Here is a 19175-nt window from a genome sequence, read left to right on the forward strand (position 1 = left end):
CTGATGCTTTTCCAAATGCTCTAATAATTACAACACTTGAGTGCCTACCCATTGCACATATCCCTACCAACAGTTCATGACCAGGACAGAAGGGTGTCATCATTTGGGGAAAGACAGGTAACAATGAGGCAGTGTTATGGTGTGACAGAGGCCGGGAGAGAGAGGGCAAGTGGAAAGGCATCTACTCATCTCTTCTCAATGTTTGGATGGCCCTTGCTAGGAAGATGAGTAAGAATTGGGCCCACCCCCCTTGTTTTTGTTCATTTTTGGCCCATGGCTTTCCAGTTATTGGGGTGGGGGGTATGGTATAAGTGTCAGCCACGAACACTTAAATTTTTTTAAATATTTTATTTTATTTTTGATTTTAGAGAGAAGGGAAGGGAGGGAGTAAGAGAGGGCAAGAAACATTTATGTGAGAAACATCGTTTGGTTGCCTTCTGCATGTGCCCCAAGAAGCTGAACCTCCAATGTAGGCATGTACCCTGACTGGGAATCGAACCTGAGACCTTTCAGTTCACAGGACAATGCCCACCCAACTGAGCCACACTGGCCAGGATGCCATCAACATTTTCTTATTTATATATTTGAAGTCATTAAAATAAGAATTATAAAAATAGGTGGTACAATTAGTCATAAGCTTCCTGAGAGCTGAAACTTTGTTTTCATTCACTGTTATAACTACAATGCCTGGTGCAGAGTAGGGGCTTAATGAATATGTGTTTCATGAATGAATGAAGAGATTATCTTCACTAGTTCTTATACAAACAGGGAAATATACTATCACCTGAAACAGAGCCACTGAAATTGGGCCCTCTGCCAAGGACACAAATGTGAAATGTCATGAAGGGCTTGTTAAAGCCAGTTGGATCCTCTCCCTTCTGCCTTCTGTTTGCCCAAGCAGTGCAAATGGCAGAGCTTGATTAACTCCTTCATCATGTCACACCTGCTAACGCGAAGACAGGACATCATACCCCAGAAAGAGAAGAACCAGTGCAAGCTTTGTACTCACTAGAAGCTCAGTATACATTTTAGACTCACTGATTTTAAACACTGTCAATGTATTCAAATCTATAGGTCCTGATGTTTTGCCCTCTGGGATACATCATGAATTAGTTAAGGTCACTTTGGTGCTGCTTTGTTCGGCAGCTCCGGAGGACTAAGACATTCCAGAAAACGGGAAAAAGGCCAACTTAATGTCTTTTTGAATGAAGGATGAAAGGGATGACCTTGAAAAGTATTAAGCTTGCAGCAATACCCTGAAAAGTAGTGCAATAAATCAGCAAAATATCAATTTAGAAATGCTGAGAAGAGAACAAAGGATAAGGTACAGTTTTCTAATAAATGATCCTTGTCTGACTCATCTAATTTCCTTCTAGGCAGAGGGTTAAGTCTGGTTGAAGAGAAGGGAGCAATAAATTAAGCAATTTTTTAACTTAGCTAAATTTTTCATTTTGTCTTGTATAACAATTTAAAATGAGAAAAACATATTCTAGGCAGATATATTGGTAGGAAGATTAAACTCTAAGAAGAAGCACTGTCAACAGTATAATAAATGTGTTTCAAAGGGATCATGTAGATACTGGTTCTACATTCATTTATGAAAAACATTTATTGGACACTTACTATTTTGCAGGCACTGTTCTAGATGATAGGGATCCAACACTGAACAGAATAGACTAAAATTGTTGCCCTGTGCAGCTTACATTTTAGAGGGAGAAGAGAAAATATACATACGGTGTGTTAGGTAACATTAAGAATTGAGAAAAAAAATCAATAAGGGTGTTAAGAGGTATGTGGTGAGGAGCTACAATTTTAGATAGAATGCCTTTTGGAAGGTCTTATTAAAAGGTGATATTTGTGTCAAAACTTAAATAATCTTAGAGAAACAGTCATGCAGATATTGGGGAAGACTGTTTCAGATGCTAACATAGCATGTGCAAAGGTCCTGGGGCAGAAGCAAACTTGATATTTTGCATTGCTTCTTCAGTGGAGTGAGCAGGAATTGAGGTCAGAGAGGAAACAGGGGCCAGATCAGGACAATGGACTGTTTTCAGCAATGACTACTGGCTGTTCAGAGCTGGTTAGCTCATTGTGGGGAATACTCCATCATGTAAGTCTATGTAGGAGGCAGAATACCCTGAGCCCCAACCTTTGAAGTGGAAAGGACTCTTTCCCCACTTCCTGGTTAAAGAGGGAACAAATACACTTTGATAATTGGTTATTTCTACTCAAGACTTGGACCACAAAGGAAAGAATCAAAACCTCAGATGCAGGCACAATAGCAGTGAGAGCCCCATGGCAGCATGTCCACTGTGCAGTGCCAGCAACAATGCCCTGTCCAGAGGGTCCTTGTGATCTTACTGCCACTCCGACAAAAGGAGGTGGAGATGCTTCCTCTCCACTGGAATCTGCACTAGCTCTGTGACCTCTTTTGACAAAATGTGACACAAATACTGTGTAATTTCCAAGGCTGGGTCTCCATCTTAGAAGAAGTCCCACCACTGTGTTGAGAGAGACAAGATAAGAGACCCTTGACACTCCAGCCCTGGCCAAACTCACAACTGAATGCAACCCCAAGAGTGAGCTCAGCTAATGTCATAAGAAGAAGGACCATGTAGCTGAGCCCAGCCCAAATTCCTGATCCAGAGAATCACAAGGAAATAAAATGGCTGTTGTGCTAACCACTAAATTTGGGGGGTTGTTTGTTACACAGCAATGAATAGTTGAAACATAAAAATATTGTCACAGTACAAAATTTTAAGTAAGCACTTAATTGTATGAAGTTTCAGTCAGGAGGTTTACAAAGACAGTTATGGGGTGTGTGTGTGTGTGTGTGTGTGTGTGTGTGTGTGTGTGTGTGTGTGTGTTGGGGAAATGTCAAGGAGATGTCTAGGAAAATTGAAGGAGGAGAAAAAAGAAAAGGGAAAGCAGTCAAAACTGATGTGTCCCAAGTGACTGGAACCTGGCCTGCCTCATGTAAGTGCTCACTGAAAACCTGTGGTAGAAAATAAACAAACATGGAAACCACAATATGATTCAAATTTCTTACCTATTAAATATCAGAAATGTAACAGAGTTCTTCATCAAATTTAGGGTTTCCAACCTGATGGCTGGTGAAATGGGAAGAGGTGACGGGAGTTCATTGGAAAGAGTTCCAGAAATTCATCAAATAGGTATAGTACCAACACCAGAAACACAAAAAGGGTTAGGAAGTCTAAAGCTCCAAATAAAGCCAAGGTTTGTGAAAACTATTCATAAACTTTTAGTCTTCAGCAACAGTTTCCTCCAATTTAGACATCTAATTTTATAGTTCATTCTCTGGGTTTATTGTTTTAAATCAGAACAAGATTTTCACTTGGAAAGTGTAAAGTAAACATATAAAGAGATAGAGGAGAGCATCTCACTGCTTTAAGTAGCTTTGGATCTCTAGGCCCCACAAGGTTTGGCAGTGGCCTCACTGAGGGTCTTCAGTCAGTTCTGCCTCACAGGGCCTGGAGGTCCAGCTTCCTGAGGACAGATGCATCTGGTCTTACAGGTTTGGTCATGAACCCAGACATTGTTTAGACTGAGAAGCAGCTTCTCAAGATCCCTCTGAGGAAATGAGCCCTTACAAGCTTCCAGTAAATTCTAGTAGTATTTTATTGGTCCTTTCCAACCCACCAGTGCCCTCTAGCAGGGGGAGCGTGTGCCCTGCCTGAGGGCTCTTCTCACTTGGCACCCCTGCCAACCAGCTTCAAAGAAGGGGGCGGCCAGATGCAATTCCCCTTTAGAAACACCAGCCTCTACAGCAACAGGTGTGTGCAAGATAAACATACAGAATCCCACATGTGTCTGTTGTGTACTGTGGAGCAGACAGCGAACCCCCAACTGACCTCTCAAGCTCTGGAATGAGCAGGATCTTGACATTAATGCATAATGCCTTCCTTAAGAGACTTGTGGTGCTCTGGATGTGGATATACACGCTGAACCCTTCCCCTGTTGTAAACCTCTGCTGAATACAATGTGTTAGCACCAAAAATAATATTAAAAGTATTACCAGTCATCAAAAGTACCAAGATGATTGAGCCTTTTCCCAGGAGGAACCCGAGAATGCTGCTTTGTCCAAATGACCTTGGCAGGACCTGCAAAGTTTACACATATGCTGCCTGCTCCATTGAAATGAACTCATACTTTGCTATGTCATCCAACATTCTTATGGATAAATGCCCAGAAATGAACTCATAAAGTTAAAGAACTTTTACAGATCATTGATCTATATGGTCTAACCTTAATTTATCATTTAGTAAATTTTGTGTGTTGATTTGCCCTCAGATTATAAGTTTTTTTGAAATGAAGTATAAAATCAAAATGTTAAAAGAATTACACATTGAATCCTATAACATTATATTATATCAAGATTAACTGTGTATCATTGTATAAATTATTTGCAAAAAGGATTAGAAGCAACTCAAATGTCAATAAAGGTTTGATTAAAGAAATGATGATGTACCCACATGCTGGAATACTATGCAGCTGAACAAAAAAACAAGGAGGCAAGTTATAAATAGGTAAGGAAAGATTTCTAAAATATGTTAAGTAAAAAATAATCAAAGTTCAAAAGAAGTATGCCATGCTTTGCTAAAGAAGGGAGAAATATAAGACTGTATAGTTGCAATTTACTTTTAGGTGCATTAAACAATTCTGGAACTCAGTATATGTTAAGAGCAGTGGTTACGTGTGGAGGGTAGGAATTGGGTTCATGGAGACAGGGGTTGGGGTGGGGGAAACATTTCACAGTGGAACTTTGTATATATTTTGGTTTTGATCCATGAACATGTATTACTTAGTCAAAAAACTAAATTAAAAAAAGATTAGGTGTGTGTAGTAGTAAAACTTCAGTAATTTAGGTATTACTTGGGAATTTGTGGTAAGTCAAACATGTTGAAGGCAGGGGTGATGAGTTATCTTATCATTCCATGAAGATGGAATGATGTCCCCAGCTCTTGTACAGGAGAGAATGGGAAGGGAAGAGGGACATGCTCCTATATTCATCCCAGCTTTATCCAGGGGGAGGGTGTGTGATGTGCAGAATCACAATCAAGATTCTCTTGGCTAGTGGGGGATGTGAGGGGTGCATGGAGGAGGAAATGGCAATGACAATGCTGGAGAGGAGATAAGAGACAAGATTATGAAGGGCCTTGAATGCCAGGCTGAGAACTTGAATTCTGACTTAAAGCCTAAGGGGGAATTTATATACTAGGTCTGGGCTGTGGAGACAGTGAATCTGGAGATGCCAAGAAGTTCAAGATACCATTGAAGAGAGAAATAGTACTTTGATTATGAATTATTATTTGTGATTGTTATTAATTGCCTAAAATGTACTGCCTTAATAGGTGCAATATTTGAGAGTGAAGATAAAACAATATTGTCTTAGAGTGTTAACAGCAAACAGATGGCACACTCAAAGTAGGATGATTCAAGGAGGGTTTATTTACAAAGTGTGGTTGCAGAGTCTCTGCAAAGAATGCTGTGATGACCTGGCTCTCCTAGCAGTCTGGCTGACAGCACTCACCTGGGCCAGTTATGGACTAAATGTTTGCATCCCCTCAAATTCAGATGTGAAACCTTAATCCCTAATGTAATGGTATTAGGAGGTAGGGTCTTTGGGAAGTAATTAGGTTTAGATGAGGTCATGCAGGGTCCTCATGGTGGGATTAATGCCCTTATGAGAAGGGATAAAATCTGTCTCTCTCTCCCTCCTTCCTGCCCTTCGCCCTTTCCCACCCTACCTCTTTTGCTATGTGAAGACATGGCAAGGCAGCCATCTGCAAGCCAGGAAGAGGGCTCTCACTGCAACCTAGCGATGCTGGCACCCTGATCTTGGATTTCCCAGCCTCCAGAACCATAATAAGTTTTGTTAAGCTATCCTGTCTATGATGTTTAGTTGTGGTAGCTCAAGTTGACTAAGCTGGGCTGGCTAAGACAAGGCCCACATGGACAAGGGAAGGGAACTGCTACTCTAATCCAGGAGTGAGGCAGTGATGTAAAACAGATCGAGAGGAGCAGTGAACTGTTGGAACCTCACAGGGAGTGAACCAGCCCAAGAAATATCTTGACCTCCTTTCTTCTCCCACCCCAGGCACGCAGTGGGTTAAGAGGCCCTGAACGTAGGTCAGTCTTCAGGGGCGGAAAGCAGAGTACGGAAGCGTGGAGCAGAGCCTAACGGGGCAGATGATAGATACCCAGCACCAACACTATCATTAAATTTTCCTCAACTCATCCTTTCTTGTGTGTCTCCTTCTTCCTTCAAAAAAGTAAAAGAGAAGAATTTTGCTAGGTAAGTGTATGAGTTAGAAAAGGCTAACTACTGTATAAATTGACTCTAAAATGTAAAATGGCTCAAGTTCCTTAGAGTTTGTTTCCTGTTCACATTACAGTAATAGGTAAACTCTGTGGGTCAGTGGGATGTCTCCTTCTGTAGTTATTTGAACATTGGGGCTGATGGAGGCTCTACTGTCTTTAACCTGTGGCTTCTAAGGTTGCCCTGGGGGTTATCTGCATTCCAGCCAGCTGCAAAGGACAAAGAGCAAGAAGGAGCAAGCATGGGGAGTTTTAATGGGCCAGGCCTGGCAGTGGCGTATACCACTTCAGTTCATTTTATTGGGTAGGACTCAGTCACATGGCCATTCCTATCTGCAAGGCAGGCTGGGACATGCGATCTAGCCATGTGCCCCAAAAGAACAGGAGAACATGGTAAGGAGGCAGCTAGCATTTCTGCCATCGTAAGGAAACAATGTTCTTTAGCAAAATTGGCTTTTACTAGGTACTAGATAAAACTCTAAATGGTTTTATAATGTTTATATCCAGCTCCTAAACATGAAAATTGCAAAGTGTAGTGTAGTGCATGAACTAATTACTAAAGATCTGAATTAGCCAAGAATGTTAAATTTTAATTTCCAAATATATAGCTCCTTTATTTTACTTTCCTTATAGGGAGACCTCTCCCTGCTTCTAATTTGCACCTCTCTTTGTTGGTCATACTCCTCCCACAACACATGTGAATGAGCCTACTCAGGTTTTTGGAAGTTGCTAAGAGAACATCAGGAATAGATACTTCTAAGAATGACAGAAGTTGATAATGTAAGAGGCTTCTGTTTAAATGGCTTGGTATTATGGCTATGGTATTGTAATAGTATATTCCGTTATGGACCTATTAACACAATTGATCATCTCTATGAATTTTTCTATATGAGCTGTCCGATGGAAGCTCCCTGACGTTCCCCTGCATGGCCGGCAAATCACTCCTTTCATGTGGCTGCTGTGTGCTATTACTGCGCCCATCGCAGTGAATCAGACATACTCAGTTCCAAGTCTGTCCCATCTTGAAAGCAGATTCCCTGCCTTATTGCTTTTATCCTTAGCTTCTAATGCACATGCAGGCAACACATTTAAATGAAGGAAAGAATAAATGAATATCAATGAGTGCAGTTTTATTTTTGGTTTCTGAAAATACATATTGACTGATATAATAGTTATACAATAGTTAAATTTAACATTCACACATATACCTGTTTCACCTTTCTATTTGTGGGGAAAAACATAATCAAAATAGCCTGTGTTCTGGAGTCACTATCTTTTTTCTTTTTTAAGATAATCTAGCTATAATAACGGTCAACCATACTAAGGAAAGTGCCAACATAGCCTAGCAATCCAAACAAAGTTAAAACAAAGAAATTAAGCAAGTAGAGGAAGGCAAATTTGATTTGCAAACAGGTTGTAGACAGTATCAAGATAGCAAAGCACCAGATCTCACAACTCTTTGCCAAACCGTTGTTAGTAATATCACTGTTCTTTTTAAAATATATTTTTAAATTGAGGTATGATTGACGTACCAAAAATGCCATATGTATTCAATGAATACATTCTGATGAATTGGAAGGTAAGTAGAACTAATGAAAATGTCATAAACAATGCCATAACTTTAACCATTGCCTCTAAAAGTTGTCTCCTTCCTTCTTTTCTGGTACTCAGAACATTTAACATAAGATCTATTTTCTTAACAAGTTTTGAAATATATAGTACAATACTATTATTAACTATATGCACTGCACTGAGAGTATATGTCTAGGGCTTATTCAGCTTGCATAACTGAGACAATGTACCCCTCTGACAGAAGACATCCTCCATCTGCCTCCCCAATAGCCCCTGTTAACCAGCATTCTACTCTCTGCTCCTATCACTGCTCTTTATAGAAACAAATTAATAGTTTGACAGATGTTTGATTTTGATTAAGACATTTTTTGGTTAGAAGATACTTTTGTGTAATTCTGTGGGAAATACATCACCATTTATAGAAGTAATAGGAATGCCATGCTGTTGTTTTTCTTCATTGTATGTTTGTATAGGTTTAAGAAAAGAAAGGCACAAGAAAAAATTCAAATAGTACAAAGGGTACATACTTCAAAATGTCTCCCTCCCACTTTTGTTCCTCCACTCTAGTGCCCATTACCTGAGGCAAGTGAGTATATATTCATGTATATCCTGAATTTAGAGAGAATTCTAAGTATATAAAAGGAAGTTCTTAAAAAGTTACATATATAGTTAGTAGTATTATTTTAAAGAGTTTTTATTTGGCATGTAGGATCATAAAAAAATGATTTGAGTCATTAATTTTCATGTAAGTCAAGGGGCTGATCCTTCTTAATTGCTTATAATCAGATGCCCAAGGGTCGGCATTTCAGAGAAATGCTTCAATCCCATGTTAGTTTCCTAGGGCTGCTACAACAAATGACCACAAACTGGGTGGCTTGAAACAACAGAAATTCATTCTCTCATGGTTCTGGAGGCCAGAAGTCTCAAATCAAGGTGCTGGCAGGGCTGTGGTCCCTCTGAAGAATCAAGGGGAGTTTCCTTTCCTCTTCCAACTACTGGTGGCCTCAGGCACTCCTTGGCTCATGGAAATGTAAATATAATTTCTGCTTCTGTCTTCACTTGGCCTTCTTTTCTCTTTATGCCTCTGTTTCAAATCTATTCTCTACTCTTATAAGGACATCAGCCATTGTACCTAAGGTTCATCCTCAATCCAGGATAATGTCATCTTGAGATCCTTAACTGCATCTGTAAGGACCTTCTTTTCAAGTAAGGTCACATTCACAGATGCTGGGGATTAGGACTTGGATACATCTTTTTTTTGAGGGGGGAGCAATTCAACCAACTGCAAATCCGCATCTGTAGAAAAGCCACAGCTTTCTCCCTGGCCCACCATCTGGCCCTCAGGATTCCTGCAGATATCCAAGGGGCTGGGCAGATGGCTAGTTTGCTCTAGACATGAACCAGGTCTCCATCTGGTAGACACTGGAGACATAGGCCCCTGTTCTGGGATTCTCTCCCCTCCTCTTCCTTCCCTCTCCCTACAAGAATTTATTGAGTGTTCACTACATGCCAGTCATAATTACAAGGTACTGGCAATTTAACAGTAAGTAAAATGAAGTCCAACCCTTAATAAGCTAATATTCTAGTAGGAAGACAAAGAATAGATAAAACCTATTATGCCAGGTGATATGACCCACAAAACAAAAACAAAACAACAACCAGGAAAGGGTAGAGGATGATTCTGTTTTAGACAAGAAGATCACAAGAAGTATCTCCGACGAGCAGAGACGTGAGTGAGAGAGGGAGCCAGCCACAGAGTGATGCATGGCAGAGGTAACAAGTGCAAAATTCTTGTAATTGTTATAAAAAATATCTCCATGAATGCTTGATACTCTTCAAGAAGTGGAGCTTTACTTTCCTGCCTTTGAGTGTGGGCTGAATTGGAAATAAATAGAATACGGCAGAACTGATGTTATGTTACTTGAGGTTAGGTTTTAAAAAGATTACAGCTTCCATTCTGGGTGCTCATTCCCTCTCAGATCGCTCTCCCTGGGGGAAGCCAGTTGCCAGGAGAGCAGCTCTATGCTTTACAGAGAGGCCCATGTGGCAAGAAACTGAGGGTGGGGTCTGGTCAGCAGCCAAGGAGGAAATGAGATACTCAGTCCAAAAATTCATGAGGACCTGAGGCCTGCCAACAACCTTGTGGGTGAGCTTAGCAGTGGGCCCTCCCCCCGCTGGGCCTTTAGCTGAGGCAAAAGCCAGGGTCGCAAGCTGGACTACAACCTCATCAGAGACCTTGAGTCTGGACCACCAGTTAAGCCACACTCAGCTTTCTGACTCTCAAAAACTGTGAGAAATAATTTAGCTTTATTATTTTAAGCTGCTAAGTGTTGGAATAATTTGTTATGCAGCAATGTGTAATTTATTTAGGCCCTGAGATTGCGGCTGCTTGCCAAGTTGGAAGAATAGCAAGGGGCTCACTGTGGCTGGAACAACGTGAGCTGGAGGAGTATTGATAAGTGATGACGTCAGAGAGCCAATGGGGGGCGCTCACAGAGAGCTGTGAGCAACAATAAAGACCCTGGCCTCTGATCTGAATGAGGGGAGAATCCAGACTGCAGCGTTTTGAGTAGAGGAGTGATGTGATGAAAGGACAGACCTGATGGGAGACCAATTGGAAGGCTGTTGCCATAGGTGAGTGCTTGCTTAAAAGGAGAGAGTTTGGATTAACGAAACAGTGCTGATGGTCCTGACAGGTGACGGGACCCCAGATAGATCCTGCTGGTGGAAAGAGTGGCACATTTCTGAAGAGTCTGACCTGTATTCCAGAATTAAGATAATTCTATGACAATTCAGGGGGAAAGATGAAGTAATAAAATTGGTTTCCAAAGCACGTGGCAGCTCTCTTCTCTCTCTCCTTTTGGCGTCTTGTCCTTACATATGTATCTATCTCCCCCTTTCTACCTACTGAAATCTCCTACCAGTGAAGAAACTACAGCCCTGGCTGGTGTGACTCAGTTGGTTGGGCATTGTCCTCTAAAGTGAAAGGTTGTCAGTTCGATTCCCAGGGTACATGCCCAGGTTGCAGGCTTGATTCCAGGTTGTGGGGCGTGCAGAGGCAGCCAAATGGTGTTTCTCACATCAATGTTTCTCTCTCTATCCCCTCTCACCAGCCCTTCCCCTCTCTCTCAAATAAGATAAACTAAAAAAATAAGTAAATAAAAGAAATTATGGAACTTGTTATCATTAAGGTATAAATAAGTGATGAGACAAAAATCAATAGCATTTATTCCTTTACACTAGAAAAATAAAGATATCTTATATAGTAGCAACAAAAATACTATTAACAAATATACACTAGAGATGTATAAGGAAAAAATGTAAACTATTACAGGACATGAAAGAAGACCTGAATAAATGGAGAGGTTTTTCATATTCATTAATAGAAAGATTTAATAGTATCAAAATGCAGATTCTCTATAAATTAAATTCAACTTCTATCAGAATGGCAGCTTTCTTGCTGTTTTTTTGAGAAACATGATTTAGTTATGTCTACTTTGGAAAAGAAAGGCAAGGAGGAGATATTTAAGACATACTACTAAGCCATGCTCATTCAAACATTATGGTACTGGTTCAAGAACAGACAAAATGGACAATTGGAACAGAATAACAAATGGCTCAGAGACAGAGTCATGTTAATTGGTACCTGGTCCCACATATAAGTGTGGGAAAGAATGGACTGCTTACTAGATGGGAAAACTGGCTTACTACATTGAGAAAAATAAAACGGAATCCCCAACTACTGCATTAACAAATGTTGGCTCTAAATGGACCTCTTTTCAAAGCTATCATCAAGCTAATAGAAAGCATGAGTATATAGGTTATTGTGACCCATGTGTAGGGAAGAACTTCTTAAAATGCAAAAAGCTGAACGAGGAAATATAACAAGATTTTCTGGCCGTTGTAGATGTTTTGCTTTTTGCTCACTGCTGCAGCTGTGGACTGCTGGGATTCCAGGATCACCCCTTCAGACTATTTTATTTGGGCCAATTCAGTAGCTCTTTGGAGTGGTCCACTCTGCTGATGGGTAAATTCACCCCCAGAGACTCAGGCATCCCTCTAATCTCCTATCTGAGACACTGTGCAAATGGGGCCCCATCTTTGTCACTCCCAGAGAACCTATAAAAGCTGCCCCTTCCTCAGGCAAGCCTTGATCTTAGCCTTCTCTGGAGTCACTTAAATCAATCCTCCATGCTGGGCCTGAAGTGCTTTCCATTGGGAGAAAAGAATAGTAAGGACCCCTCAACTCTTAGAATCAACACATAACAATTTAGCACATATAACACAATGAGTATGCCCTCCACCATAGCAGTGAGTTTTGAAAATTCAGAGACATCTTCACTCCATCCAGCACCCCCTTCCCACTTATTTATTCAGGGTGCCATTTTGATTCCAGTTTTACACCTAGGACACCCTAAGGGCCTTTGGAATTACTCTGAGATATGGAAACAAACACTGACGCACTGCATGCCTGGCACTTAGTCTGAAACCACAGGTGCTGTGCTGAGATGTCGGGTAAGGAGAACCTAGTCCCTGCCTCAAGCGCCCCACACCCCCAGGGGTGGATGACTGACACATAGAGAAGTGCGTGAAGGGGTGGTGAGTCTAAGGAGGTGTGTGCAAACGTGATGTCCCTGCCTCCTCAAGTATGTCAATTACTACAAGGCTGAGCTTTCCTGGCCAATGCAGTTGCTCTGTGTTTTGAAGCTAACCATATTTTTTGATAGTTTAAAATCCTGGATGAACTAGTAGAGGTCATGAAGGTAATTAGAACTACTCATCATTGGTGACTGTCATCAAAAATAAGTGGTTGTAACCAACCTAATGTAAAAGTTACCAAAAAACCCCCTAAAAGAACAAAAAGATAAGATGTCTCTTCAACCAAACTAGGCAACATCTTTAATTCTGTACTAATTAGGAAGTTTATAACTGCGAGTAACAGGAAGTCTGACTCAGACTGACTTAATAAGGCAATGTAGTAACTCATACAACAGGAGCTCCAAGATATGGCAGAGTCAACAATAGCATCCATCATCCAGGTTTTTTCTGCCTCTCTTCACCATTGTCCATGGGCCTCGTCTGAAGGCTAGTTCCACTTGTGGTCCTGACGTGGCCACCCATAGCAGTTTTGGCTACACAGTTCTTTTTCACATCAGTAGGTGAGAGAACAAAAGAAAGTTCTGATGGGCCAACTTCACGTGCCCACCTCTGAATCAGCAACCGTCACCACAGGGACTGCTACCTGCTCTTTGCCTTGAACCTTGGTTACTGAACCAAAAACTGGCAAAAGGAGGACAAGAAATTACTGAAATTGGTTTAGGCCAATTAGAGCACCTTCCTTGAATGGGAATAAAGGGGCTGGAGCCACTGTTCCATGAATCTCCTGGGCTGCATTTGGGGGTGTTGGAGGCCTGAACACAGTTCTGGTTCTGTTAAGAAGGAAGAAAAGGAGAATGGATAGAGTGGGCAACCCAAAGTGACAACTGCAGGCTCTGATCTGTTGTACGTACAATAAAGCAGAAGGGCTGCCAGATGCTGCAAATATTAATAGGAGCTGGTGAAGACATCAGGAGGGACCTGCAGGGGAGGTTTCAGACAAATGCTCCACATGGTATGTCAGGAGAAAGAATTACACTCCCCTGCTGGAAGTGATGGGAACAGGATGCTTCAGCTGGCTGTAGGAGTTCCCAGGGGCCACTGAGAAATGTCAGGGGAGGGAGGGTTAAATGCAGACACACAGACTCTTGCTATATTTGCAGGAAGCAGTCAGTCAGTGAAGTACGGTAGGAAAAAATAACCTATGAATTGTGAATAGCCCCACGGTTGTTGATCGTTGCCTACTGGGGTGCAAAAAAGGGCTAAAATCTCTCACACACACACCCCTATGTTACAGGCACAGGGCAGAATTTTGCCAGCGGAGAACACCACTTTAGTTCTTCTTTCACTCTGACCTCCTCCAAATTGCTCTTCCAGGAATGCTCATCTAATAACCTCATCTCTGTTTCTGCCACGTACGGCCTGTATGCTCTTGGAAAGCTGTTCAGCATCCCCGTACTTTGTTTTGCTCTTACGCAAAATAAAGATAATCATAGTATCTACCCTCACAGGCTGTTGAGAGGGTTAAATAAATTAATATATGTAAAGCACATAAAGTACTTGGAACTTATAAGTACAATGTGATGATGGTGGGGATTTAAAAAGGAATAATAAAAAAGTACATGTATATACACACACACATACATACACACACACGTATATATATAAATGAACAGGAAAAAACAAAATAGAATAATATTGCGATTGAGCAAACCTAAACCTGTGAAATACCATGGCAGCGCCTCCTTTGTACCTCGCATTTTCTTCCCTTTTGAATGGAGTGTCTCTAGCTGCTATCCTTTGCCTGTCCGACCCCGGTATTTTTTAGGTGTAAAGGCAGATGACTCATCACATTAGTTTCATAGGTTCACAGATGGAGAATTGTGCTTCAGTTGCTAGACTTGGTGAACTGCCTGAGGAGCCTCAGCCATACTTAGGCATGATTTAGATGATGAGATTCTGGATTTCCAAATGATACCATAATGGGCTGGTTTGGCTCAGTGGATTGAGCGTCAGCCTGCGAGCTAAGTGTCGCTGGTTCGATCTTCCAGTCAGGGCACATCAGAGAAGGAAAACTCTGACTCCAAAAGACCTCCGCTGCCTTGCGGCATACCTCTTCAGGGGAAAGGCTAAGGGAGTAAACCCCGACAGAAAATCCGGAGCCGGAGTCCCTAAGGCGGTTTGACGTTGTAGTCAACACCGGCAACTCCTGCGGCGCACCTGAAGCCAAGCTGTATTGACTCCGTCTTTCCCTTGGACCCTTCAGCTGCGAAGAGAGGGGGGGTCTGCTGCATGGGCAACAGCAGACCCTCCATATCACCCTGCCCAGGCTCTGTAGCTTCAGCTTCACTGGAGAGGACAATCCAGCGTCATCACAAGATGTCGATTCAACACGGGAGGAGACAGATACCGTGTCACTCCCGAGTTGGACTGCACAGCCATTCTCAGCGGTGCAGATAGACTCTTAAGAAGCTACACCATCGTCTCTCGAGACGGACGGCTGCCGACGACGACCATAATGGGATGAGACTTTTGGAGAACCTGAGAGGAGGTAGGTGGATTTTGTATGCAGGAGGAACATGACTTATAGAGGGCCAGAGGGTAGACAGACTCAAGGATGACCCCAATGAGTCCCTATCTCCTAGTACTTGCTCCCCATGTGATCCCCTCCTCTTGAGTGTGAGTGGGACCTATGACTTGCTTCTAACCAGTAGAATACAGCATAGGTGATAGAATCTCACCTCTGCATATTGAATAAACTTGTAACTTCCATCTTGCTAGTGGACTCTATTGACTCTTTCCCTTGCTGGCTTTGAGGAAGTGAGCTGCCCTCTGGAGAGGACCAGGCCCACAGTCTGACAACTGACAAGAAACAGTCCTGCCAACAGGAGCAGAACAAACAATGCAATAGAAAATGAGCAGAGAAGATAGTTCACAGAACAGAAAATATCAGTGGCTCTCAAACACAGATAAAGACACTCAGTGTCACCTGCAGTAAGAGGAAATCAAATTAGCCCAGGCCAGTATGGCTCAGCTGGTTAGAGCATCATCCTGTAAACTGGAAGGCCACAGGTTTGATTCCTGGTCAGGGCACATATGTAGGTTGTGGGTTCGGTCCCTGTGGGTTGCACAAGAGGCAACCGAATGATATTTCTCTCTCACATGGGTGTTTCTCGTTCCCTCTCTCTCCCCCTCTTCCCCTCTTTCTAAAATCAATAAGCATATTCTCAGGTGAAGATTAAAAAGAAAAAAAGAAACCAAATTAAAATGACAATAAGACACCGTTTTTAACCTATCAATTGACAAAGATAAACAAGTTGGATAAGTCTGCGCTGAGGGATAGGGGAAACAGGTACTCGCATGCATGTGAATATAAATTGGTATAATCTTTATGGAGGGCAATTGGATAAAATACCTACCAAAATATCAAGATATGCTATAGCAATTCCATTTCTAGAAATTACACCTACATGTATATCTGCACATGATATATGTTCAAAGACATTCACTGAAGCAGTTTGTAACAGGGAAAAGCTGAAAATAACCACCATGTGTATTAACAGGCTACTGTTTAAATACCAAGTTAAAACAAACAAACAAATGAGGGAGTTCTGTTTGTGCTGATATGAAACAGTTTCCAAGGTTGTTAGAAACAAAGCAGGGAACATTGCGTAATATATGTTACTGGTACAAAAATGTACATATATCAGACATGCTTGAACATGCAAAGAACACTTCTGGAAAAATACACAAACAGATAACAGCTTTCGTCCAGGATGACAAACTAGGTGGCTGGGTAGGCAGAAATGAGAGGGACACTTCTTGCGTTCTAGATTTTTAAAATATTTCATTTTATTATTATTTTTATCCTCACCCGAGGATATGCTTATTGATTTTAGAGGGAGGAAAGGGATGGAGGAATAGAGGGAGAGAAACAAACATCAATGGTTTGCCTCTCGTATGTGCCCCGACTGGGGACCGAGCTCACAACCCAGACATGAGTCCTGACCAGAAATGGAACCTGTGACCTTTCAGTTTGCAGGATAATGCCCAACCAACTGAGCCACACCAGCCAGGGCTAGATTTTGAATATTTTAGATGAAAATTATAAATGTATTTTCTATTTGTGGTTAATAAAAAAGTTAAAGAGAGGTTTTTCAGGCCAAGTGCCCTCTCCAGGACTTAAAAGGGAGGAGTACTTTCAGGCAGTAAGAAAGATCCAGTGAATGCCCCCTCTGTTGGCTTAAAAGGGAGAACGCCCACTGCATTTTTAAAGGGCACCTTAAAATAGAGTATTGGGAAGCCCAGTGGGCTGAGCCTTTTATGATTGTTGGTTAGAGAATGGTTAGGGATCTTTTTCCAAGAGCCACTTTGCAGTCCTCTATATTCCAGAAGGTAGTTTTTTCCTGTGAACATTTAAGATTTGGAGAATGTGCCTAGAAGTGCTGACGGCCCCATGCAAAGCAGGTGGGGGTGGATCCTCAGAGAAGTGGTCCCCATATAACTTTTTCCTCATTTTGTTTTTTCTATCCTCATTCCAGCCAATGCCACTGACACTCTTTCCTGGGTCCAGCCTTTGACACAGACTCTGCAGCTGCTGCCACTGACCCCTCCTTTCTAGTTCCCTCCCTAAGTCTGGAATAGTCCCTGCTGGCACCTCTGCAGCTGTGACTCATTGCAAATGCTTTGCATTCCGGGATGTTCTGCAGGGTTTTGGGTCTCCCCTGTGGCTTGAAGCATTAGGCAAGTTGAAAGCATGTTGAGAAAGAGGCTCCACAGCTGCCAAAACATTGCAAGGATGAGGGGAAAAATTGTTAAGAAAACTGAAAAGGTTTTGTGCCGCCAGGACCCCAGCCAGCCGCTCCCTGGCTTGGGCCTGCTGGTAACTTGAGCAGGGCTGGGGGATGCTGAGGAGGCTGAGTCAGGGGGTTGGCCAAGCCCCACTGAGGCCCATTCACACTTCCAGAAGCACCGCGCGCCATCTGGAGACCATCTCCATCTGTCTGTTCGGGAAGGACTAGCTTGGAGCTACTCCGAAAAGCTGAAATCTGTGTGTCTCATTCAGAAATGTTGTGTCCAATATGAGTCAACCTTTAAGTCACTGGAATTATTTTGTAGGTTCATTCCTCCTCCCTGCCACCTACGGCTGCACGCAATTAAGGTTTCTATTCAGATCAATTGACATCAACTTTTAAAAGAGTAGTTTTTTTTTCTTTCTTCCTTAAAGCTATGGAACCCTATATTGAAGACTTTGTGTAAAAGACGTAAATGTCAAACTTCCCAGGTTAATGGAACAGAGATGGGTAGGAACTGGGGGAGGGAAAAATCCTGCCCACTCACCTTCACCTTCTTGTCTTTCCTGTTCCTCTATACAGACTCCAATGGGGCACAATTGAAAAAAAATCTTTCATATAAATTTTATCAGGATGAATTTACATACAGTAAAATACAGTTTGATGAGTTTTGGCAAATGTATACACTCATGTAAGGTATAATGTGAAACCACTGGCTTGGTAGATGTGAAACCCATGAAATAAATGTACAGTTTTAAAGGGGGGGTCAACAATATTTAATATTCACCTGTGTTGTCACATTAAGACCCTTTCACTATCAAACAAATAATACCATTCAATTTAGTTTCACTTGGATTTCATAGAAGAACACAACTTGGATTTAATACAAAACAAAATTGAAGTAAAATATAGAGAATTGCTCAATTTTTAATAATTTCTTCTTTTTTATAAGAAATACTAGTTTCTGGACTTCCAGTCAAGATGGCAGCATAGGCAGACATGGCTCTCCTCCTCCCATGACCACATCAAAATTTCAACTAAAATATAGAACAACCATCACTCAGAACCATCAGGAATCAAGGTAAATGGAAGTCTGACAACTACAGAATGAAAGAAACCACATCCATCTAGACGGGCAGGAGGGGCCTAAATGTGAGGTGGGCTGTTCCTTCACCCACGTGTGGTGGATAAAAATACGGGAGGGATATCTCCAGAGTGAGGAGTTCCAGCCCCACACCAGGTTCCCCAGCCCAAGAAGGATAAGTCCCCACAACTTCTGGCTGCAAAAACCAGTAGGGATTGAGTCTGTGGAAGAAACTGCTGGAGCCCCAAGCAGTTCCTCTTAAAGAATCCACTTACGGACCCATCTACTCAGACTCACTCCCTCTGAGCTCCAGCACAGGGGTAGCAGCTTAAAAGGTACAAGTGGTACACAGGGAGAAACTAAGTTTCTGGTATCAAGGTGAACAGAGGCCATTGTCCCTTTTCTAAACCCTCCTTCCATACAGCTGGCAACCTGGTGCCATATCTGAGACTCCAACCACCTGGCTAACAATTTGACCCGCCTTGAAGATCCACAGAGATTCTGCCCACCCAGTTTACCGAAGCTTCTTTCCCATATGAATGGCTGGTCTTGGCTCATGCTTCACAACTTCCTAAACCCTCTCAAATATGCAACAGCTGGCCTCAGTGAATCCCAGGCCCAGCACTAGCAGCAGCCAGCCTAGGTTCACAGCTTGGCTTCACCTGGGAATCTCCAAACCGTGTACAAGTAGCAGCCATCTCAGATTGCTGTATAGCCCAGGGAGGGTGGCCCCGGGCAGAACACAGGTGGGGGCTGACCTTGGTCTGCACCACCTGGGAAACCTCAGAGCC

Source organism: Furipterus horrens, unplaced genomic scaffold, assembly GCF_987537825.1.
Source record: "Furipterus horrens unplaced genomic scaffold, mFurHor1.1.pri manual_scaffold_3, whole genome shotgun sequence".
Classification (NCBI taxonomy): domain Eukaryota; kingdom Metazoa; phylum Chordata; class Mammalia; order Chiroptera; family Furipteridae; genus Furipterus; species Furipterus horrens.